Below are 25950 nucleotides of genomic sequence, written 5' to 3' on the forward strand. Positions count from 1 at the left end.
TAGTTCATACTCCCAAATCTGACATGATGGCCTGGGGCGTAGCTATCGATCTGCTCCAGGTGGCCAAACGAGTTGGCCCGTAGTGTGAAGCCGCCGAACACGAATATTTGCCCGGGGAGGACGCTTTCTCCTTGGATGGCGTCACTATCGACGATTGAAGGGGCCATCGAACCTTTCGTCTATTTCACAGTGGAACTCTCAATGAAAGCACCAATGTCGGTGTCAAAACTAGCGGATCTCAGGTAGGGGGTCCCGAACTGTGCGTTTAAGGTCGATGGTAACAGGAGACAGGGGACACGATGTTTACCCAGGTTCGGGCCCTCTCTATGGATGTAATACCCTACGTCCTGCTTGATTGATATTGATGAATACGAGTATTACAAGAGTTGATCTACGACAAGATCGTAATGGCTAAACCCTAGAAGTCTAGACTGTATGACTATGGTAATGAGTATCTCCCCTATCCGGACTATGTCCTATGGTTTATATAGACACCGGGAGGATCTAGGGTTACACTAGGTCGGTTACAGAGAAAGGAATCTACATATTTGGTCACCAATCTTGCCCTCCACGCCAAGGAGTGTCCCATCCGGACACGGGTGCAGTCTTCAATCTTCGTATCTTCACAGCCCATCAGTCCGGCCAATGGCTACCAGGCCGGACACCCGAGGACCTCTTAGTCCAGGACTCCCTCACCCTCGACCGCAAGAAAACGCTCCCGCACTCCCCGCACCACCATGTTAAGACCGCGCGTCACCTGCCGTGGCGGTGCGTGGGTACCAAGACCAGATTCCACCACCACGACAGGCTCCGATGACCATAGCAGCCTGCCAAGCCTTTACTCCCGAGCCGCGCACCATCGTTTGTCCAGGCAAGTTCAAGCCAAATCTCCATTCCCGCTACGATGTCACCTCTGACCCTACGTAGTTCTTGCAGCTCTACGAGCTAAGCCTCGAGGCAGTCAACGGCGACAAAAATGTCATGGCGAACAGGTTTCCCATGGCATTCAAGGATGGCACTCGCTCGTGGCTTCTGAACCTGCTCGCTAGATCGATCTCCTCCTGGGGCGAGATGCTCGAGTGTTTCGTCGCCAACTTCCAGGGTACTCGCGACCGCCCGCCAGTCGCATGTGACCGGCGGCGCATTAAGCAGCAACCAGGGGAAACCCTACAAAAGTACATCTAGCGCTTCAACAACGTCCGCCTCAAGATCCCCAAGGTGACAGATGAGGCCATCATCTCCACATTCTCTGATGGTTTCCGCGATGTCAAGATGAAGGTGTAGCTCACCATCCACGAGATGTTCAATATGGCGACCAAGTGCGCACGAGCTGCGGAGGGGCGCCTCTACCTCCTCGAGCTCTCTGTTGCTGACCCCGAAGAGAAGAAAGCCAAGGCCGAGCACGTGAAGCGCAATGGATTAGCCGTGCTCGCGGCGGAGCTGGACTCGAAGCGCGGTCGGGACCACCCCGAGTCGTCTAAGAGCAGCCCTCCAGTCTGCGCCTTCCACAATGTACAAAACCACAACACTAACGATTGCCAAGAGCTTAGAGCCATTCGAGATGGACGCTATCCAGGTTTATCGCCTTTCCAAGTTCCATACATAGGGAGTCCGGCCGAGGTTTCCACATACGACCCCGAATGATGTGTGCAGGGTTCCCGAGACACCAAACGGGCGCTCAGTACACCATGCCACGTACCTACCGCAACACAGCCCAACCCGCGGGTCAGCGCAACGCACGCCTCCAGTATGGTACAAACACCAGAAACTACTTGCAACTCCTGGACAGAGGACAAGGGCGATCAATAAGCCTGGAAGGTCCATTGGTTTCGGGCCCAATGCATGATAGTAGCTGATCTTAAATCACACATACAGATCTCTGTTCTTAGGGACGGTACCAATGAAACAACCCACCATGTACTCCTACATGGCCACTCATCGATACCTTTACCAAAACATGTTCAACACTTCACACTCATCACCGACACAACCATTTAACTCTAGCCCATCACCCAGATGAACCAGACCTGGCACGACTCTAAGCATAGCAGGCATAGCAAGGTAGGAAACACAAACATGGCTCAATCAACTCCTACACATGCTAGTGGGTTTCATCTAGTTACTGTGGCAATGATAGGTCATGCAGAGGAAATGGGTTCAACTACCGCAGCACATAGCAGTTTGAAACGTTGTTTTCTTAAATGCGGTAAATGAGAGCAGGAGGGAGAAGATGGGATTGTATCGAAATGATCAATGGGGTTGCTTGCCTGACAGAGTGGTCGAGGGGTACTGTCCTTCAGCTAGATACTCACGAATATCCTCAAGAGCAGAACCTACCACGAAGATCACACCGGTTACACAATCAATACATGGCGATATGCAACAGTATGATGCATGCATATGACATGGAAAACAGTATGATATGCAACAGTATGATGCATGCATAAAACAGAGGGGTTTGAGTTATTTTGAACCAAAGGTTCAACTCCAAACTCAAATTTTGAATTCATAATGTGCATTATCATGTTTTGATCTAAACAGCATGGTTAAACTATTTAATCATGCATGAAACTAGTACAGGTGGATAGATTGGATTTTTCTGATCATTTTTCATATATAAATATTTTCATTCTGAGGTATCCATTAATTTATGTGATTTTTTGATGTTTGTAACAATTTCTGGAATTTTCTGAATAAGAATAAATCCAGAAAAGGACATTACTGCGCCAACACTGCGTCAGCAGGTCAACTGTGTGGTCCAGGTCAAACCTGACCAGTGGCTCCCGTGTGTTAGTGGTTAACTTAACTAACTAAATTTAGTTAGCCCTAACCTAGGTTAATTAGCAGGGCTGGGCCCCACCTTCCTTAAACCCAGACCTGGTCGAACTAGGGCTAACCATGGCGTTTAGCCGCCGGCGGCAGCAGACACGGTGGAGGGGGCGGGCTTCGCGCTCCGGCGACCAAAACGACGGTAGAGGCCATCTACGTGAAGTTGGGGACGAGCCACATCTAGTGGTGGTGATGGTTGGGCTCAGGGTGGCCGGGAACATCGCCGCTGATGACCTTGGAGGCTCCCCGAGCTCGGGTGAGCTGGGGGCATTGCTACGATGAGTGAGGCGACATGGGGTTAGCACGTTCGTGCTCTACACGGTGCGGTGAGCAAGGTGGACATGTTAGTTGGGCCGTTGCGTGGCTGGAGACACGAGGGCGGCGAGCACAGGCGGCTGTGGGTGCAGGTGAACTTGTTGCGGTTGCTACGATGTGCTAGGAAGAGAACAGAGATGGGGGAGATGGCCAGCAGGTGACAGCGGGCTCGACGAGCGGGTCAGCGAGGTCGGGGAAGAGCTGGAGCGGTCAAGGCTGCGAAGAGGATCTTCGGCGATGGCGCTTGGGGATGAGCTTGGTGAGGATGGTGCAGAGCGTGCGAGCGCTCAGGGCTCGGCCTGCTCGATGAAGTGGAAGACGGCGAAGATCTTTGCATGGCGAGGCGACGAGTGGACGGTGGTTGCTGCGAGCTTCACGATGGTGCAGGCGCGGCTGCGTCGGCCATGGCGAAGAGAGGGCGAGGGAGAGGGCAGGGGGGATGTGACATGTCAGTGAGGTCGGGGCGGCACCGAGGAGGCGTTTCGAGGCATCGCCGTGTTTTCCAGGCGACACAGGCGAGCAGAGAGCTGCTTGGCGAGCCTGGGCGCGCTTGCGCGCACCTCCCTGTCTGCCTGGCGAGTGGAAGGAGGTGACTGGCACGGGCTAGCAAAGTGCTGGGCCGGCCAGTGGGCTGCCAGGTTGGCTGCGCCGGGTAAAGTCCTTTCTCACTCTCCCTTTTCTATTTTTTCAGTTTTCTATATTCTACAAATGTTTTGGCTTTATTTAAAATGGCAGAGCACTCTCAAAAATCCTAAAAATATTTGTGGCACATTTTGGATTATTTCCAATAGCCCTCATTTAAATTCAAGATTATTTGGGCATTTAGAATTATTTATAGAATTTAAATGCCCAAACGCAAATTACTTATGATTTAATTTAGTGACCCAAGATGTCCTAGAAAAATTTGAACCATTTTTGGTAGAGGTTCTAGATTCCCCACGGGAAGAACATCCTTTAGGTACTTGAGATGCTCATTGAGGCTAGAGTCAGTCCATTTGTTTTTAGCCTTCGTCTTTAGGAGTTCGAGCGTGAAACTCAAGCGGGTCACCTCAGAATTGTAACCATGATACAAAGCAGTGTTTGAGTCTAACACCAGTTGTTGCAGCTTAGCATCCTCTCTAGAAGCAGCTCTCTTAGTACTCGTCTCCTTGCGAAGCAGTGCTTGAACATGAGGGTCTTCCATGATTGAACTTAGTACCAACGAACTATGTGGTGTGGAGTCAATGTTCTCTCCACCGCCATGTTCGACCCCTTCTCTGCCGACATCTCCGGCCCATTCTCCACTGCCATGTCAGGCCCCTTCTCCGCCACCATGTACGACCTCTTCCCCGCCGCCATTATCGATCATCACTTTGTCTTGCCTCGTGTCGTCATTGCCTACCCCGTCGGTGTCCTCAACATCTTCATGCTCATCTTGAATTACCCACCGAGTATAGCCATCCATGAAACCAGTCATGAGCAGGTGCGCATCTGGCGGCGTCGTGGGAACGGGGGTACCCAGACTTGCCTTCCTACGGCCCAGGGCGTGGCTGCACCAGCGTCCTGGTAAGACCCATCTTCATCAACCAACACTCAAGACCCTCACCTGGGGGCAAGCCTCGTGAGGCAGACGACACAAGAGCTCCAAAGGGGTAGCCTCACTAGGCTGGCTCGTGAGGAGCGGAGAGATCAAGGCAAGGGGCACCTCATAAGGTTTCTGTGACATAAGCCATGATGACCAACGCCAGGCGGGCGGCAGCGGGTGCAAAGTGCCAATTTCCTCTTTCGTGCTAAAGTGGCAGGCGCAGGAGAGGAGTCCCAAGGCGTCAGGCAAAAGTTTCCATATGGGTGCAATGAGACCAAGAACAGCAGGACGGCAAGACGGAGTTCATCACGGAGCCCACGACAGCGTCACCACCAGAGCCATTGGCAAGCGAAGACCACCTTATGTCAGGATAACTTGTACTCGTTGTCCCCCTTAAAATTTGCCATTGTGGGATCCCTTCCCGCATAATATTTGGGGAGAGGACCCGGGCCTCTATATATAGGGCTATCCACCACCGTAGTAAGGGATCGGCTCATCTGGAGGGATCATTCAGATCACCCCCAACCAGGCAAGCTCATCGAGCTCAAGAACACCTCTCCTAAGGAGGTTGTTCTTCCCTTGTACTTGTTCATCCCCAGCCTAAAAGGCAATCCACCACACCACACTAGAGTAGGGTATTACACCACAACGGTGGCCTGAACCAGTATAAACTCTTGTGTCCTTTGTTCCTTGGGTTCGGCGAGCAAGGCTTTGAGACCGTTACGAGAGCGTGAGCTAGGGGGAGAGAGATCTTCGTACACACCCTAGTTTTCAAACCTTAAGGGTTTGCCGGAACCTGTAATCCGACATTTGGCATGCCAGTTAGGGTGCGCTGAAGCTTTCCCTTTGCCGATCCACGTTCCCCAGCTCCATCACATCCATGTCAGATGCTCGCTGAGCCCATGCCGAGCGCCGTGCCGTCCTCGCCGCTTGCATCGCCCAGACGGCGCTCGTTGGCGGACCTCCCCGCTGTTCGCCATCACCTGCTGCCAACGCCGCCACTAACCCGACAGCAAATGAGCAGGAAGCGTCATCGCTGCACCCCTTTGTGCCGCGGGACGGCCGCACTGCCATCCCGTCGCTGACTCCGGCCGGCTTGTCGTCCCATGCTCGTCTCGTGCCCACGGATGCACATGCCGCGTTGCTTATGTCAGGCGAGCTCTTGCGTTACCGCCCGGTCGACGACATCTACGAAGATTGGCTGGACCACATCGCCGAGCTCGTCAGCGCCGCTGGGGGCTCTCCTGCACCATCCCTCTCGTTGCCTCGCCCGCCTCCAGCCACGGGGGACATAGCTCACGGAGCGCCTCCGCCGCCCTTGCATCATGACGGTGCTTTCATGCCGACACGCGCGTCTCACGGAGCGCCCCCGCCTCCTCCGCACCAAGACGGTGTCCTCGCCCCAAGACGCGTGGTCCTGCGGCATGATCCGCCATGCCGTGTGCCCGTGCATGAAGAAAGAAGCTGCCATGAGGTCCCTCAACCACAAGAAAACGCTCCCGCACTCCCAGCACCACCATGTCAAGACCGCGCGCCGCCTGCCATGGCGGTGTGCGGGTACCAAGACAAGATTCCACCACCACGACAGGCTTCAGTGACCATAGTAGGATACCGAGCCTTTACTTCCGAGCTGTGCACCGTCATTTGGCCAGGCAAGTTCAAGCCAGATCTGCCTTCGCGCTACGATGGAACCTCAGACCCTGCGGAGTTCTTGCAGCTCTACGAGCTAAGCATCGAGGCGGCCAACGGCGACAAAAAAGTCATGGTGAACTAGTTTCCCATGACTCTCAAGGATGGCACTCGCTCGTGACTTCCGAACCTGCCCGCTGGATCCATCTCCTCCTAGGGCCAACTTCTAGGGTACTCGCGACCGCCCGCCAGCCGCAGGCGACGTGCGGCGCATCAAGCAGCAACCAGGGGAAACCCTGCAAAAGACATCCAGCGCTTCAACAACGTCCGCCTCAAGATCTCCAAGGTGATAGATGAGGCCATCATCTCCACTTTCTCCAATGGTGTCCGTGATGTCAAGATGAAGGAAGAACTCGCCATCCACGAAGAGCCATGCTCGGCCCAGGAGATGTTCAATATGGCGACCAAGTGCGCGCGAGCTAAGGAGGGGCGCCTCTCCCTCCTCGAGCTCCCTGCTGCTGACTCCGAAGAGAAGAAAGCCAAGTCCAAGCACATGAAGCGTAATGGAGTAGTCGTGCTCATGGTGGAGCCGGACTCGAAGCATGGCCGGGACCACCCCGAGTCATCTAAGTGCAGCCGTCCATTTTGCGCCTTCCACAATGTACACAACCACAACACTAACAACTGCCAAGAGCTCAGAGCCATTAGAGATGGGCACTTCGGTCGGCGCCCTGAGCGCAACTACCGGGGCTACGGCCGAGTAGGAGGACGAAGTGGGGGACATTGGGACGACCGCGGCCCTCGTTAGGATGGCATGACCGTCCTTGCGAGCACCACTGGCAGGACCAGCCTCATGAGAACCGTCCTCAGGGCAATGCTGGCCTTCCTCCGCTGCCGCCATCATTGACAAAGAAAGACGACCACCACCAGGACGAGGGGGCTGGGGGCATCCAGGAGTCGTGCGCTATCGCCTGCATCCTAGGCGGTGCTCAGGCCCCAGCTTCTCAGCGCGTCTTCAAGCAGTTGGCTCGTGAGGTGAGCGCGGCCCTTCCCAAGCTCGAGGCCACACACCCGCTCAAGTGGTCGAAGTGTTCCATCACCTTCAGATTGGCGGACCAGCTCAAGTGTGCGGCGACCGCCGGCGTCCTTCCAATTCTTTGTTCACCCGTCATCAGCAACGTCCAAGTCACAAAGATCCTCATCGACGGCGGCATAGGGCTCAATGTCCTGTCCGTCAAGTCGTTCGATAGCCTCCAAGTGCCATACAATCAGCTACAGCCTACCAAGCCTTTCTTAGGAGTGACTGACGGCTCCACCACGCCAGTAGGGCAGGTCCACCTCCTTGTCACCATCGGCCAGCATAACAACTACCATACCAAGCTCATTGACTTCGACGTCGCCCCCATCCGTCTGCCGTACAACCCCATCCTAGGGTATCCAGCATTGGCCAAGTTTATGGCAATGACCCACCACAGCTATAACGTCCTCAAGATGCTAGGGAGTGGAGGCATTATCACGATCCCCTACGAAGAAAGAGATGCGGTGTGCTACCTTGAGCGCGCCTTCCAAGCTGCTGCGATCAAAGACCCCGACCACGAAGGCGTCATGTACGCTCACTACTAGGGAAAACCCTAGCAGTAGCACTGGTTTTGTGCTCACTAGTAGCGCGGGTAGGCGCGCTACTAATAAGGCGCTACAGCTATTGCTTAGCAGTAACGCGTGCCGCATGCGCTATTGCTAGGACAAATAGCTGCAGCGCGTGTTCACTCCCACGCTGCTGCTAATGTAACTACTGGCAGCGTGTTTTCTTTCCATCGCTACTAGTATTATTTTTTAATTTTTTTAATTTTAGTGTATTTATGCGCCATCGTACAAATATTGGTACAATACCAGTTATGAGGTTTACATCATTATGTCCATAACAGTGTGTCAAATGAAGGTGGATTAGGTTCAAGTGGAGGCAATATGTGGTGCATGTCAAAAGTATACTACTAATCCAAACTTGATCTAGTTTGGACTAGTAGTACTTTCGATGTGCACCACATGTTGCCTCCACTTGAATCTAATCCGCCAGCATAAGCTATTTAATCATCATCATAATCATTAGCACCAACAATATTTATTTAATCACCACTAACACTAGCTAATAATAATCATCAGTTATTACCACCAACACTAGCTATTTTATCATCATAGTAATAGTGTAGCACATCATCATCCTCAAACTCATTTCTAGCTAATCACTCCTGCTGCTCTCTCTTAGGTAAAACAACATAAAACATGTGTAGCTCTCCTCCTTGATCAAGTTGGAGCATGCAGATGAACCTGTCTCCTAATTTTGGGTAGCACATCTGTTTGCTGCCCCCTAGTACTTGTCTGCGCTCCCCCATCACATATCGGGTCCAGTCTTGCACTATTAAGCATTCATCGCTGATCTTGAATGCCTAAATTAACATGTAGGATATCTTGGCCGTAAGCTAATAATACTCATGGTACCTTTAGTCTCTATCCCATAAGGCACAACATTCATCGGGAGTCCCTGTTGAAGAACATCGTATGGTCACATACTTAGCAATGAAGTTTAGCTTCACAAATAATGTATGGAAAAGATGCACTGAGCACAAATAGTAAAAATCTTACCATCCTTCCTAAATAGATGTGACCGTAGTTCATGACGAACACTATTGGTCGCACGTTTTCAGTACTAAGATTTCCAAGTCCAGGAAGAAAATTTGTCTTGACGGTATCAAGATCCTCAAGCCATGAAACATAATGACTTAGCTTCTCGCAGTTTAGTTCAGCCCCGAGACTGTAGTAGGTCCTGTCAACCAAGCGCTGGACATGTTTGCTTGCACCGAAATAAGCTGACAATACAAATTAGTGGTCAACTATTTTTGAATAAACAATATCAAACACATAAATATGGTTGAGAAACTTACATTTTGGTGTAACTGGAGGCGTCTGCACATCGACCCAGATGTCGGTATTACCTTCAATATCTTCTTCCGGACGAATATCAAAGGTGATAACCATATCAGGCTAAAATGCATAAGTCTTGCATAGTGCTGGCCATGTTTTGCATCCAAAATAGGTGTAGTCGTCTGAATTGTATAATTTTGTGTGGAAAATATAACCATGCTCGGTCTTCAAATAAACTTTCTTTACCTCCGTAGTATGACAGAAACCTATCTTATCCAATACAAAAACTCTTGCATGGCAGGGGATACACTAGTAGAATAGTAAAAAATATAAGTTCAAGCAAATGAAGCAGATGTCATGCTTAATTACGAAAAAATACTTGTCGTTGTGACTTACTGTATCCACTTCGAAGTTCTCGTCCAGCTTGATGCTGAAGCGCCTATCATCATCTAGGAAGATTCCGTCACACAGGCCGCGCTCGTCTCCGCAGTATTTGCAAATACCGAAACCCTTTTTGTCGTCAGACATTTCCTATGTTCATAGTTAAAACATTAATTGAAAATCGATAGAAGAAAACTACCAGGATACTCAACACATAAATCCGGGGCACTCGATATTTCCTACATATTCTGGCAAAAGTCATGCCAAAATTCACAGAAAAATCCGGCCTGACCTTTGCTAAAATAGGATATATCGAGAGCCTGAAATTTGCCGGAACGAAAATGAATCAACACTCCGGCAAAACATAGGCCACTCGGAGGTGTAACCTGCAAACATGACCGGCCACTTGGATATTGAGCAACACAAGATATACATTTCAAAATATCTTATAAGACTCAAATTAGCATGCATTCAATAAGCAAAAGTAAATCATCTCATGCATCCATACATCATTGAATATTATCACTAATACATCCCGAATAGTGTCATACATATAACATCACTAGTACAACTAAAACCCTAGCACACGACGGGTATCGGCGCGGGCGGTGGACACCCACAGAGAAGGAACCATCACGGGATCATAGCTCCAGTGAGATCCCTGGAGAACCTGCCAGGTATTGGAGAACCTGTGCTCCAACGCAAACAAGTAGCGACGGACGTGTGCGTCCTCCTCACTAACACGGTGACGCACCACCTCCGCGGAGTCCTCGAGCCTCTGGACCATCACTAGCCCACGCGACCACCACCAAAGAAGGTTGGGGTCAATGACAGGCTGGCTCCTCACCAACCTGTGCCCCCTGGTAGGTAGCGCCTCCTAGTACCACCCCGGCGGAGCCCAGTCCTGGACATGGCCCATCTGGTCAAGCAGGTGTCGTCCTCCGCCGACTGGATGACGAGGATGCGGGATAGGCATCGTCCACGTCGATGCGGGAAAATTGCTTTAACTAAAAAAATAACAACAAGTTCTTACTAACTAGTTCTATTAATTCAACTAGTTCTTAATAAAAACAAACTTACTATAAATAAAAATATTCTAGTACCTAATTAGTACCTAGTTCTTACTAACTAGTTCTTACTAACTAGTTCCAACTATAAAGTGAAATAAGTGGTCAAATTTTACTCGTTTTATGATTCATCTTAGAAATTTGATTCGTTTCCACCCTTACATGAACCCTAACTCATTTGAGCCGCATCCGCATCCGATTCGTTTCCACCCTAACTAATTTGATGGAGGTAGAAACCCTAGGCAGAGGTAGGGGAGAGGGAGGAGCAGGCGTGCTCACCTCGGGTGCCTGCGACGAGGGAGGGGCAGGCGAGGTCAAGGTCATGGTCAGGGCTCCGGGGCGGTGTTGAGGTCGGGGGGGCGGGGGCGGCGTCCGGGGCGGCGTTGAGGTCGGGGTCGGGATGTAACGCTTTTTTCCGTATCTAGAAGTTCATATATGCGTTGTTTGTGTATTTACCAACGGTTTGGGATGCGTTGTCTTATCCAGTGTTGATAGTGCGTAGTGCAACGCTTATACCGGCGTTGGTAAAAGGTACTGTTGCAAAAATGCAACACATAAAATAGACTTGTGCAACAGTTTTATACGTTGGTGATTAATGTACGGTAATCAAAATCCCATTGCTTGGCAACAAAAATTTTACAATGGTTCAAGTGTTGTACATATATAATGTGAATTACATTATTATTTATATATATATTGCCAGCAATTAAATTAATGCTCCACTTAATTGGTGATAGATGTGTATTTCAAGTGAAGAAAAAGCAAGAGAATATTACTCACATATAATGAAGAAATCATATATTTGATAAAATTGCGGGTTACAATATTGGATATCACAAGAGGAACATCATCAGAATGTGATGCATAATCTAAATATTTTCTACACATTGAAAGTTCAACCGAAAGCATCCATCAACATCCCTACAACTTATCTAGAACTTAACCGAGGAACATCACCCATCACCCAAAATGAACATCCCTACAACTTAACGAACAATAAAAGCATCCATCATCATCATCATCATCATGGACAGGAGCATCATCATCTTCACACACCCCTATAATCATCCATTTATTTCTTGCATATGCAAACAAAAAAAATCAAAATGAACTATTAACACACAGTGCATTGACATGATGCAAGTAGTTGTAGAGACAGAATATTAGTCATTGTATATGCTGATATATCTCTCTATGCAAACTCGATCCAGAAATTCATCTGCACAAGCTGAGTACTATTTACTTTCTCTAGGAAATCACATTAGTAATTTGTTGAATTCTATATCCATTGCACACTGCATAAAAATAACAAATATTACTACCGGTGTAACCATGAATGAATTGCAAAAGCTTAGCATATGAATATCGAATTTGTGGTTTAATCCCTATCGTCGTACAATAGAATTGACAATTATATCGTTCATCGACAATGCAAAGACCAACCGCAGAATTTTCTTCGAACATTGAAAAAAGGCTAGTAAGGTCATTCTACTATTCATATTACTCATGAACCCATGCACAGTCTAACATTTTTTGTTACACATTGTTAGCTGGGAATAACTACTATGGTGATCTAAAATAGTTAGCTTCAATATAACATCAATAGTTAGCTTCAACGGAAGCCTTGTACAATGCACACTTATTCTCATGATGGTGGCCTTGGTCTGGTATGGTTAGGAGAAGACACCAAAAAGGATTGGTGGGAAATTTCTTAGATTTACAAGCCATACGCAAGAAGATTCGTATGTCTTTAGAATTTGCAATATATTAGGCCTAAGATTTAAAGCATCGATATGATCATAGAAAATAAAAGTATGCTTGATGGCACATATATTTTCACATCCATCGACAAAAGCAATGAAGAAACTTACCTTATCAGATCAAATATGAGGCAAAATTGGTAATTCTCAAGTTCATCCTCTCCTCTACTTGCATGCCACACACCTAACTGGTACACGTGGTAATTAGCTCAAGTAAACATTTGTTTTCTTTTAAACTGAAAACAAACATAATTTGTGTGCTGCAAATACAATAGAATATGTTTTTTGTGATGCATAGTGACATAAATATTATAAATGGCACAAATAATGATGAGTAAATATTTTGTGGGCAACGAACAAAAGTGAGAGTTAAATCTCTGGACCCAAAAAAGGATGGTTGCAAATGGATAGTGTGTATACTATTCTAGCTTTCTAGGAACATCTTATTGGGCAAAACCAGCAAATTTATATTGAAATTGCTAAAAGAGTAACTAATTTATCATGGAATGGCTACAGGAATACCTTAATTTTAGAGGGACAATTTGTAGGCGCTTGTTTCCTTGGAGTGTATTTCATGAGTACATAATACTGAAAAATAGTAGTACATCACAGGTTAATCCTTTTATCTAGTTTGTTCTTTCCCTTCCCTCATGGAATTTGCAAAACGAAACTGTTTGGTCTTTCCATCATTCATACATACAATAGGAAGAATAGAACATGTTCCTGACATTTAATGCGGAATAGTACCCCAAAAAATACGTCTATAGGAGCACCGTGTCCTGAACTCGCCATGAAAAGACAAACTTCTAATATTAAAATATTTCTCATGATTTTTTTAAGAGGATACATAGAGATACCATGTTACCACGAAGAGAGTCAAAAGATAATACAATTATGCTTTATCTGGTCTGAAAGTGCATATGAATATAGAATATAATTTGTATTGGCCACCATAGTGAGATAACAATACATCAACTCCCAACTGTAACAGAAGAACCTATATTATTTTTGGAAAGTAAGGGAAATCATCTAACTTCCCGCCAAATAGTGGTTGGAATATTCATCATTTGGTACTAAAAACACCTTGCTGATGATATAGTCTGGCATAATAATCATATCTGACTAACATAACTCAAAGATCAACTTTTATTTTAGAAAGGAAAAGAAGGACCAATCTGCAAAATATAAATAAATAACTAATATTAATAAGCAAATTAAATAATTCTGCTCAGTTTCAAAGCCATATACATACTCTGGTTGTAGCAAGTGCACTTCAAGCCATGCAGACTAAGTTAAGACATACAATAGTAAAAGTATTATATATAGTGCATGATAGTCAACTTGATTTACAATCTCTGATATGTTCGTAGTTAAATTAATTGCTGCACTTTGTTGTTGCTCAAGCATATCAATTTGCATAGTATAGAGAGGCCCAATCATTACCTTGCATGTAATATTAATAAGTGGACGAATCACTATTGAGATTGGGTGCTACTTTGCGAGCTTAATCGTGCGTTAATGAATAGTTGAACAGATTGGGTGCTACCTTGCTGATCTTCTTGCCTTTACAAAGAAAAAATAGATGTAGTCATACCTAGAATGAGATATGTGGCAGTAGTATCCATCTAGTCCTATTAGTAAGCGTGCTCAGGTCCTGCCCTGCTTTCCTCTCTGACTCGTCATGCCAATTCGGATGGCGTTTACATGCACAGTACTATGGAGGTGGATAGTCAATTTAGCAAAGTATATTTGTGAGGCAGGTATTTTGGGCGTGGCCCGCTGGTTACATCGGCAGTAGCTGCGAATTGGATGACAGCAAGGACGGATCGCGCGCTAAGAACATGCACCATTGGTACATGAGATTGGCTTGGGTTTGGGGGAAAACTTGGTGGGCAGGCCCGATACGGCACATGGCCGTACCTTAGATTCGCCGTTGGTTGTAGGAGTGCCATGACGAGGGGCGGCGCGCCGGTATGCAGGGCAGCAGGGAAGTGGTGACGAGCGACGACGTGCCCGGATGGAGGATCGCAGGGTTGTGGTGAGGTGCGGCGCGCCAGGACGGAGGATCATAGTGGAGTGGTGAGGGGTGGCGCGTCAGGATGCAGGTAGGTCGCAGCCGTGCAAAGGAGTTGGTCGCTGGGGAGCGGTGACGAGGGCCGGCGGCCGGCATGGGAGGCTCGAGAGGAATAGGCGACGCTGTGGGGACAACGAATGACCTAATCGTGAAAGCTAACTTGGGCTGGGCTGGGTTAGTGCATTTGGTCTTTACTTAGTTGTGGCCGGTTGCAATCTAGTACGTGGGTCACGAGCTACAAGTCTACAACGCATATCCTACAATGGTTATATATGCGTATCTACTGTGAATTTTACAGCATATAATCAAAATGTTGTACACTATGTGTTGCTTTATAAGGGGTATCCTTGTAGTGGGCATTGAATCTGGGGTCAGGGGCGGCGTGGGGAGAGCGCGCGGTGGCCGAGGGGCAACGGCGGCGGCGAGAGTGGAGTTGATTTGGGGGATAAAGTGGCCTTGGGGAAGGACGAACCGCGTGGTTAAGTCAGAAGTACCAGTAGCGCATTCCAGAAAGGGCGCTGATGCTATGTTAGCTACAGCGCGTTCTGGAATACACGCTGCAGCTATAGCGATTAGCAGTAGCGCTGGGCCATTATACGCGCTACTGCTAGGTTGGGCTAGCCATGTGCGCCCAGTTCAAACGTAGTAGCAGCGCTTTTCGCTAGTACGCGCTACTGATAAAGTCATAGCAGTAGCGCAATTTATTTACGCGCACTGCTACTAAGTAGCACCAGCGCTTCATTTTATATAGCGCTACTAGTAAAATTCTGTGTATAGGATTTTCCCTAGTAGTGGCTCCTGAGGCCATCCCCAAGAAGAAGAAGCAGCTACTCCTCCCGGGGCCTCAGGAGGACAGCGTCTCCAGCGGCACCACCTCAGGACCTGCACCCACAGTTGGGGCGCCTCCCTCCCTCGCATAGGAAGGCGCGCCCGGCGCCCTTCTCGGGCAAGGCTCGGGGGCTCTCTTCTGGAGGGCCTCAGGCCTAGCCAACATCACGAAGGAGGAGCTCGGGCACCACGTGGAGGTGTGCTTCGCCACACGTTTCCCTGAGGAGGGCACTGGGCAAGGAGAGCCCGGTGCTTAGGAGTTTATCGGTAAGGCGACCCAAGGGCTTCAAGAGGCAAGGGCCATGCGTGGTGACCGCCACCCACCACCTGGCGTAGCCCCCCGTCCTGGCGAGGATGGTGGGCTGTGTGTCTGCGTTGACATTCGAGGGCTCAATAGGGCCACATCTCGGGAGCGCTTCTGGCCTTCGCACATTGGTCGGTGTGTGGGTCCACCTCAGACCTACTTTCGCATGACATTTGGCTTGCCGAACGCGGCCGTCACCTTCCAGCACCACCTGTGGAGCATCCTGGTGGCTCACGAGGCTAGGTATCACGCTGTCCTGGTGGAGATGGCGACGGTCCTCAAAGGAACCACCCGAGCCCCAGGAACCTCCTGAGGCTCAGGGCCCTGGCGGCTCATGAGGAACGACTCTTAAGCACACATCATCGGCTACTCTAACACCACTCAAGCAGCGTTATTAGGTGAATCCTTTTCAGCTCCTTCAGTCGGAGGCGCCCCTCGGGCTGCATTATCCCCAAGTCGCACGGGTCTGTCCCTGTGACGTGTATCCTTTTGCATTTCTAGCTTACCCTACTGGGGGCGCCCCTCGGGCTGCATCATCCCCAGGCCGCCCGGGTCCATCCTAGCGGCAGGCATTGTTCTTCCATCTATCTGAGCTAACCTGCCTCTTTCCTGAGTCATTTCATGATTATCACGTGCTCACCTATTTTCCATCACGGCCACCCGCACTGCCCATCGGCCCCATGCTCATCCCGCTATAAGGGGTACCCATGATGGCACGACGCTTGTGCTCGGGTCTGTCCCTGCAACGGTGACAAATCTGAGCGGTCGAGCTCTGGTTCACAGCACGCCCCATGCATGTCACCTCACCTTCTGTCAGGACCCCGATTCTAAGTCACATCGATCTAGCCGGTAACACCTCATATCACTTTGCGGCCTCACGCACGGTATTCCCACGGGTGTCGCCTTACCATGGCCCGGGACCGTTTGCGCCTTTTGGCTCACGTATATGATAGTGTCGCTAGCATCCATATAACAGAGAACTCGGGCCGACATGACTAGTCGTGAACCCAAAGTGGCACTAACTTACGGGGACAGGCATACATGAATCAACATCGAGCATGTCGGTCAGCAGCATGCGAATCCGGGCTGTAGCACTGGGCTAACAGGACTCCGGGAACCCGGGCTGTAGCAGGCTAGGCAGGACTCCAGATGTCGCCGCCTGACATTTCCCCAAAGGGACAGACACATGAATGAAGTGAATCACATGCCGGCCAGTCAACTGTTCTGGAGCAGTAGTGCTTTGCTAGCAGGACTCCGGTGAACCGGGCTATAGCGGACTACTATGGCTCATGGAAGCACAACACTACATTTCCCCATAAGAGAGGCTACCAAGGATAAAAACCTAGGATGTCGGATCACACACATACCAAGCATTTCAATCATACACGCAATATGCTCGATATCTGTAAATACAACATGGCATCACAACATAACTCTATGACTCAAGTATTTATTCATTAGGCTCCGAGGACCGAGATGTTACAAACATGGGTCTCATGACCCAGCATTCAGAGCTTACAAGTCAAAGCACATGCAGAAGCTTAACTTGTCTAAGTACATACTACTACAAATGAAGAAGGCTCAGAAGCCTGACTATCTACAAGACCCTCCCAATGGTACAAGATCGTAGCTGAGGTAACAAGCTAAACTTCGAAGTCCACACGGAACTACTAGCGAGACTGAGGTCTCTCTGCAAAACATAGAATAGGCAAACGTGAGTACAAATGTACACAGCAAGACTTACATCAGAACTAACTACATATGCATCGGTATCAACAAAGAGGTGGTGGAGTTTAACTGCAGCAAGCCAGCTTTGAGTCGGTCGCTATCCTGAACTATGACTGCAAGTAACTCTTTTGAGGTGGCGCACACGAGTCCACATATTCACCATATCAATACTCCACTATGGATCCACTCCCGCCTCCCTGCGAGAATGCTATCGATAGCACTCGCACTTATCTTGCGCATTTTAGAGTATCCACTTTCACTTGTCTATGAACTATGCAAGGGGTCCAAGTTTCCATATCCGAGGAATCCGGCTATTCGAATAGATAATGATAACCCTACAGGGGTGTACTTCTTCACACACGCTCTCGCCACTTACCACCATGTACACGTCGTGTATCTCGGCAACCTTCAAGCGGAAGCCTGGTGAGGGAGTTGGCCACGACCTGACTAATCACACAAGTCTCTCGTCTAGTTTTATCGGCTATTCGGGTTCCATCCGCAAGGAGATCCGACTGGGGTGTCGCTTACGGCCCCAAACGATGTGTACAGGGTTCCCACGCCCACCATCCAGGTGCCACTTGGTACACCGGGCCACTGTGCCTACTCTGTCCCAAGCTCACCTGTACTGGGTGCCACTTGGTAGACTACTAACACTACATACAAACACCAGAAACTAGTTGCAACTCCTGGATAGAGATCGAGTTGATCAATAAGTTGAGAGGGGTCGAGTTACCGGAACCCAATGTGTGGTAGTAACTGTTCATGGATCACAAACACATAACTCAGTTCCTGAGGACGGCTGCAATGAGACAACCCACCATGTACTCCTACATGGCCTCTCACCACTACCTTTACCAAAACGTGTTAACACACTTAGCTCTCAACAGTAGGACGTGTTCACCACATTCTAATTCATCCCCGATGAATCAGACCTGACTCAACTCTAAGTAGTAGCAGGCATGACAAACAAGCATGAATGAGTAGGCACATCAGGGCTCAAACAACTCCTACTCATGCTAGTGGGTTTCATCTATTTACTGTGGCAATGACAGGTCATTCAGAGGAAAAGGGTTCAACTACCGCAGCATGTAACAGTTGAATCGTTGTTGTCCTAATACAGTAAAAGAGAGCAGGAGCAAGAGAGTGGGATTGTGTCGGAATGAACAAGGGGTTTTGCTTGTCTGACACTTCTGAAGAGGAACACACTTCATCGGTGTCATCGTTCTCGTCATCGGTACACGTCTACCGAGAGGGGACAAACACCGGCAACTGAGAAAGAACACAATCAATGCAATGCCACAATATGATGCATGATCATGACATGGCAATATGCTGTGATTTGAGCTAATGCATCTAGCTATGATTTAAATGAAGTTGGTTTGAATACATAATTCAAATTCCAACTCCATATATGATTATTTAAATGCCCTTTATTTGTTTTGTCCAAAATAGAGAACAAACATTGTTCAAACATGCATGAAAATGGTACAGATGGATTCCTTGAATTTTTCTGATAAATTTTCATATATAATTTATTTCATTTGGAGCTATAGATAATTTTCTATGAATTTTAGAAGTTTAGAGCATTTTCTGCAATTTCCTGAATTAAGTTTAATCAAGAAAAGACTTATTCCGTCAGCATTAGGTCATGCTGACCTCAGGAGGTCAACAACGCCTAACCAGAGTCAAACCTGACAGTGGGACCCATGTGTCATCGACTTAGTATCAGTTAGTGACACAGACAGGTGGGTCCGGTCAACGGGCACGTCAGCACGTCAACTCTGACTTGTGGGGCCACTGTTATTAGTTAAATATAATCAGAAACTAAGCTATTGTTAATTAAGGGTGTGGGGCCCGGTGTCAGTGGGTGTGGGCTCAATTAGTGGCGCCATTAGCCGCTAATGATGCCCACGTAGGATGCGCCGGCGGTTAGACGACGACGATGACCCAGAGCGGCAGTGGTTTACTGGAGTGGCGCTAGGGGCAGCGGCTAGGTGCGCTGAGGGCACCAGGAGGTAGCTTGTGCTCCCGCGCATCCAGCGGAGGCAGTGAGAGGGTGCGAGGTGGTCTGTAGCGGCGGCAGCGGCGAGCTGGGCGGCGGCCGGAGCTCAGGTGTCGACGGAATCGACAACACGGCGCGCGGGAGGACCAGCGATTTGCACCTACATGTTCTACGAGAGCTCATGAACCCAACGGAGGTACGCACGGGACCATTTGGTCACCGGAGCCTCGTCGGGGACGAGCTCGTGCGGCGGCGGCATATGGGACTCGCGGTCATCGGCGCTGCAGCGAGAAATCGACCATGGGGAGAGGGTGAGATGATGGCGTGGCTCACAGGGAGTCAGATGGGCGGCTCGTTTGGCTCGAGGAAGTGTTGGAGTGAGTGGGCGGCGAAGGGGATCTCCGGCGGACCAAGGTTGAAGAAGACGGCGGGGACGGTGATTTGGGGCTTCCCCGGTTGCTTGGCTCGGCGTGGATGAAGAAGACGATGATGCGGAGCTCAAGGTCTCATCGGCAAGGCGAGGGGTGGCCGGTGGCCGCGGTGGTGGCGATCGGCGTCGACGGCGGCACTCAGTGGTGCTGTGGAAGCGAGCAGAGGAGGGAGAGGGAGTACTGGGAGAGAGGGGGGAGGTGCAAGGGGTCGAGCAGACTGCGTGGCGCCCTCGGGTGCCTCCAGCGGCGAGCAGGTATGCAGGAGGTGGCCGGCGCGTGCCGGCGCGCGGTGGGCACACACCCTCACGTCCTTTTGTCAAGAGGAGGACGACGACTGGCAGAGGCCAGCTGGGCTGGGCCGGCTTGCTGGGCCGCAGGTAAGGCCAGGTAAGTGCTCTGCCTTTTCTATTTTCTGTTTGTTTCTGTTTTCTATTTTTTTGAAGTTTGTTTTGAGTTTGGTTTTCAAACAAACCAATTTCTGTGCTTCTGAAAATTATAAAGTGGACTTAGGAAACTAGTTCAGAGCCACATGCAAATTTTCAAAATTATTGGGCTTATATCTATTTTATAGTAAATATAAACCCAAATCAAATAGCGAGTGATTTAGTTCAAAGGACCAAGAATAATTATTTCTATGTTTCCAAAAATATTGGTTTGAGTTATAGCTCTTGCTAATATTTTCAGAGGTTAGCAGGAACATTTTGTTTGGCTCATTTGAAATATTTTAATGTTGATCATTTTTAAAAGATTTTTGAGGCTTGGGAATTCCCTCAATTCAATTTACTTGAATTTAAGATGATGCATGGATGCATATGCAATGACAAGCAAAGGCCAAAGCTAGGGCTGTGACACCTTCTTACGGAACGGCCAGTGGCAGACCAGAGGGCGTGGTTGCAGCCAGTATTCCTCCTTCACGCTAACCTGCAAGAATCCCTGGAGGCTGATGGCAGAGGGCACCGCGGGCTCCTTTTTTCACACAATTCACTTGCGCGTTAAAGGGGGCTCCTGAGAATCCCGACTCAGGAACTCTCACTGGATCTCCAGCCCACACCCCCTGGCCTTGACCATGGCATCGCGACCTCGCATACCGACAGCGGCTCAACTTGCTTGAGGGCCAGGACCCGAGGACGCATAGCACATAGAAGGACATGAAAGGAGGGGAAGACTCACGCGAGCTCGACCGAGTTGATGCACAAAGCTGGCGCGGTACTAGGAATCGACTTTGGACCGCAAAGATAACTCTCACACCCGGACCAGCCACGTGGTATGGCAACACCGATTTCCTTTCCTACCTTTAGGTAGTTCTTTGCACGCTAAAGGGGACCTCTTGAACATCGCGCCTTAGGAGCTCTTACTGGACCTCGGGCCGCTCACCTCCGGGCCTTGACCACGGCATCGCGACCTGGCATACCAGCGACGATTGTAGCCTGCCTTGGGACCGACACTTGTTGGCGTAGAGCACTAGGCTACCACGAGGATGGAAAGGGGGGATTGAGCCGAAGGAAGACACGTAGTCATAGATCTTCATAATAAGGAAAATAATGACAAAAGACACTAGAAACCCTTTACACGCCCCATGGGGTGCATCTCGACTACTTGCATGGAACAAAGAAGAAGGTTTCTAGGAGCCCTGTCTACAGGTGTCACCACCAACGCAATCATCAATAGTGGGCCATGGGGGGCCGACGCCAACCCCATCCAGATCAACGGTGCTGGCGGACGGACGCCGTTGTTGCACTCCAGGCATGGCGCGAGCTCGGGGGCATGTAGATGTCGTCGCTCGTCTCCGGAGTCTCGACAGGCTCGGGAGAGTCGCTGGACCACCAGGAGCCACCGCTGCTACTGGAGGAGCTGGTGGCAGGTCCAAGGGCAGGCTGAGCGCCTGCCGCCGCACCATCCGGGCGGCCCCCTCCAGGACAGCACTCCAGGAGATTGCCCTCCTTGTAGAAGACCTTGAAGAAAAGCATTGAGGCATCGTTGTACTTGAAATGAATGGCGAGCGCCCCCTCCGGACGGCAGACACTGGCGACCTAACCCCATCCGCAGGTCATGAAAACCTTGCCAGGGGAGACCACCTCAACATCCACCCCCGCCGTCGGGGTGTCGCACCCAGTGAGCTGCAGCCATAGCTCCTACGCCCCCCTCGGCGGCATCTCTTCGCTGAAGAACAACTGGAACCGGATCCACGTGCTATGTGGCATCACCGCCCACACCACGAGTTCTCGTGAGGAGCCCTCGGTGTGGGTTCACGGGGAGGCGGCGCGCACCACCACCGCACACCCCGGCGCCCGCGACGTGGGGGTGTCGGTCCCTGCTACCTCCTTCGGAGCCCTCTGCCAGGGCGTACAAAGGCAGTGGATAGCCCGGGGGAGGCCGTTCGGCCAAGGCCTCGTCACCTCCGGCCACTCAACAACATCGCGCAAGAGAGCCAGCCTCTTCTTCGACGGGAGAGGCCCAAACTCTTCGCTGGGGGCTTTCCCCTTCTCAGGGACGGAGAACCTCCGTATCGGTGCCATGGGTGACATGGCGTAGCAGCAAAGCAAGGAGGAAGAAGAAGAAGCAGGAGGAGTGGAGGAAGAGATGGGTGATGGTGGCTCTGCCCCTTCCCATTTATAGCCAGGAGGAGGCCAACCGTCGGCCTCCACAATCTAAGGTAATAATGACCTTTTTCTGCATGCAACAGGGACTCATCAAGTCGGGCAGTTGCCGAGGCAGCATGGGGAAGCGGTGACACCCATGTCCCATCAATCGCCACGCATCAATCAAGGCCACAGGTTGTTAGGGCCCGCGGTGCTCCACACTTGACCGTTAGCTTTTCCACGAAGCCAAGCACGAGCGCACCCTGGGCTTGGGGGCTACTGTCGGCGTCCTAGGAATAGGGGTACCCGGACTTGCCTTCCTATGGCCCAGGGCGTGGCTCCACCAGCGGCCTGGTACAGCCCATCTTCATCAAACAACACTCAAGACCCTCCCGATGAGCCAAGCCTCACGAGGAGGATGACACAAGACCTCCTCAGGGGCAACCTCATTAAGCAGGCTCGCGAGGAGCGGAGAGATCAAGGCGAGGGGCACCTCGTGAGGTTTCCGTGACGTAAGCCATGACGACCAAGGCTAGGCCGGCGCCAGTGGCCATAGAGTGCTAGTTTCCTCTTTGGTTCTAAAGAGGCAGGTGCAGGAGAGGAGTCCCGAGGCGTCAGGAAATGGTTTCCATATCGGTGCAACGAGACCAAGACCAGCAGAGCCTTTGGCAGGCAAGGACCACCTTTGTCAGGATAACTTGTACTCGTTGTCCCCCTTTAAATTGGCCGTTGTGGGATCCCTTCCCACCTAATATTTGGGGAGAGGACCTAGGCCTCTATAAATAGGGCTAGCCACCACCTAGTCAGGGATCGGCTCATCCAGAGGGATCATTCAGATCAGCCCCAACCACACAAGCTCATCGAGCTCAAGAACACCTCTCCTCTAGAGGCTGTTCTTCCCTTGTACTTGTTCATCGCCAGCCTACAAGGCAATCCACCACGCTACACTGGAGTAGGGTATTACACCGGAACGGTGGCCCGAACCAGTATAAACTCTTGTGTCCTTTGTTCATTGGGTTCAGCGATCTAGGCTTTGAGATCGTTACTAGAGCGTGAGCTAGGGGGAGAGAGATCTTCGTGCACACCCCAGTGTTCAAACCTCAAGGGTTTTCCGGAACCCGTAATCCGACCGCATTGACACGACCATTGTCATAGTGGTCGAGCCAAAGCCGTCTTTGCATCTTCGACACAAACATAAGACCTCTCTTATGTTATTTTCTTTCCTGTCCTACACAGCCGACCACAACCACCTATCCACCATCGTTCCACTGACCCTCGTGACCTGCACAGTAATAATAAACAAATTGATTATAAAAATGCGTGCATGCATCAAAGTCATACAAAAATTTGGCATGACCCTCCCTAAAAATAGGACATATAGAGTTGCCCGGAATTCGCCGAAACGGAAATAAATTGACATTTCGGCAAAACATAGGAAACTCACAGGCACAATTCGGCGTCAACTAAATCCACACACACAATTTCCATCATATCGCCCGATTATGTCATATCGCACACACATACACATATTTCCATTCTTGCAAAAGCATAAATTTTTAACCACCTATCTCGAGATCGAGCACGGCGTGAGATGATGATCTAGTAGGGAGAACAAAAGTGGACAAATGTAACGCCCAATATGCGACTCTACTCCACACGTGTCGAGGCATGACTTGGGGCATAAGCGCATATTGGTATGGCCGCAAGAGTGGGTGTATCTTTTGCATCTCATGTACTGAATAGATAGAATAAGAGATTTGGCTTACAATCGCCACAATGTCACACAAATATCATCAAGTAATACAATCATTCAAGATGAACACAGAGTCCGGCTACAGATGAAATCAAATGAACAAAAGACAACCACCCAAGCTAAGTCCCGTGATCGACCATACTGGGCACCACTACTGATCGTCCGGAAAGGAAACATAGTAACGGTCGTGGTCTTCCTTGAACTCCCACTTGAGCTCTGTGGCATCACTTGCATTAGACTCATCGATACCTGCAACTGTGTTTTGTAGTAATCTATGAGCCACGGGGACTCAGCAATCATATCACCCACGGTATCAAGACAAACAAAGCTTAAGTGGGTATGGCATGGTTAAGTGGTGTAGTTGTAGCAAGTCTTAAGCATTTTTGTGGTGAGTAACTTACAAATACAAGAATAAGATGAGAAGCTAGGCAAACGGTCATGATCTAGCGATGATCAAGAAGTGATCATGAACTACTGACATTCAATAACCCCACCATGTTCTCTTCTCGAACCTCGTCCAAAAGAGACCATCACAGTTACGCATGCGGTTTGTGTGTTTTAATGAGATTAGTTTCAAGTTCACTACAACCGGATATTAAAAACTCCAATATTCCACATAACCATGGGCACGACTCTCAAAAGTTTAAACCCTGTAGGGGTGTCCCAATTTAGCCCATGACAAGCTCACGATCCGCGGAGACAATCCTCCATCTCGAGGTGCCGACACCCTATCGGAGCCGCGCATATCTCTTCTCAGGCCATGACTATGAAGGCAGGAAGGATCTGGTTCAAGACAAACCTGCTGACGTGTAACACCCACGATGCGGCTATATCTCCCACATGTCGGAGCATGACTTAGAAGCATAACTGCATAGTAGGCATGTCGCAAGAGGGGTAATCTTTACACATCCCATGTACTGAATAAAAAAGGGATATAGGGTTGGCTTACAATCGCCACTTCACACAATACATAAATATAGCATTACATCATCCAAAATACAATCAAGGTCCGACTACGGAAACAAAATAAAGAAAGACCACCCCAAATGCTAGATCCCCAATCGCCCCAACTGGGCTCCACTACTGATCAACCGGAAATGAAACAACACAACAAACACGATCTTCATCGAGCTCCTTGTTGAGCTCAGTTGCGTCACCTGCACTGGTATCATCGGCACCTGCAACCATTTAGATGTATCTGTGAGTCACGGGGACTCGGCAATCTCACACCCTCGTGATCAAGACTATTTAAGCTTAAAGGTAGGACATGGTAATGAGGTGGAGCTGCAGCAAGCACTAGCATATATGGTGGCTAACTTACGCAAATGAGAGCGAGAAGAGAAGCAAAGCATGGTCGAGAAGCTATAAACATCAAGAAGTGATACTGAAACTACTTACGTTCAAGCATAACACAAGAACCGTGTTCACTTCCTGGATTACGCCGGAAAGAGAACATCACGGCTACATACGCGGTTGATGCATTTTAATTAAGTTAAGTGTCAGGTTTTCTACAACCGGATATTAACAAATTCCCATCTTCCCATAACCGCGGGCATGGCTTTCGAAAGTTCAAAACCCTGCAGGGGTGTTCCAACTTAGCCCATCACAAGCTCTCACGATCAACGAAGGATATTCCTTCACCCAGGAAGACCCGATCAGACTCGGAATCCCGGTTACAAGACATTTCGACAATGGTGAAACAAGACCAGCAAAGCCGCCCGATGTGCCGACAAATCCCGATAGGAGTCGCGCGTATCTCGTTCTCAGGGCACACCGGATGAGCGCTC

The sequence above is a fragment of the Triticum aestivum genome, chromosome 4A, assembly GCF_018294505.1.
Source record: "Triticum aestivum cultivar Chinese Spring chromosome 4A, IWGSC CS RefSeq v2.1, whole genome shotgun sequence".
NCBI lineage: Eukaryota > Viridiplantae > Streptophyta > Magnoliopsida > Poales > Poaceae > Triticum > Triticum aestivum.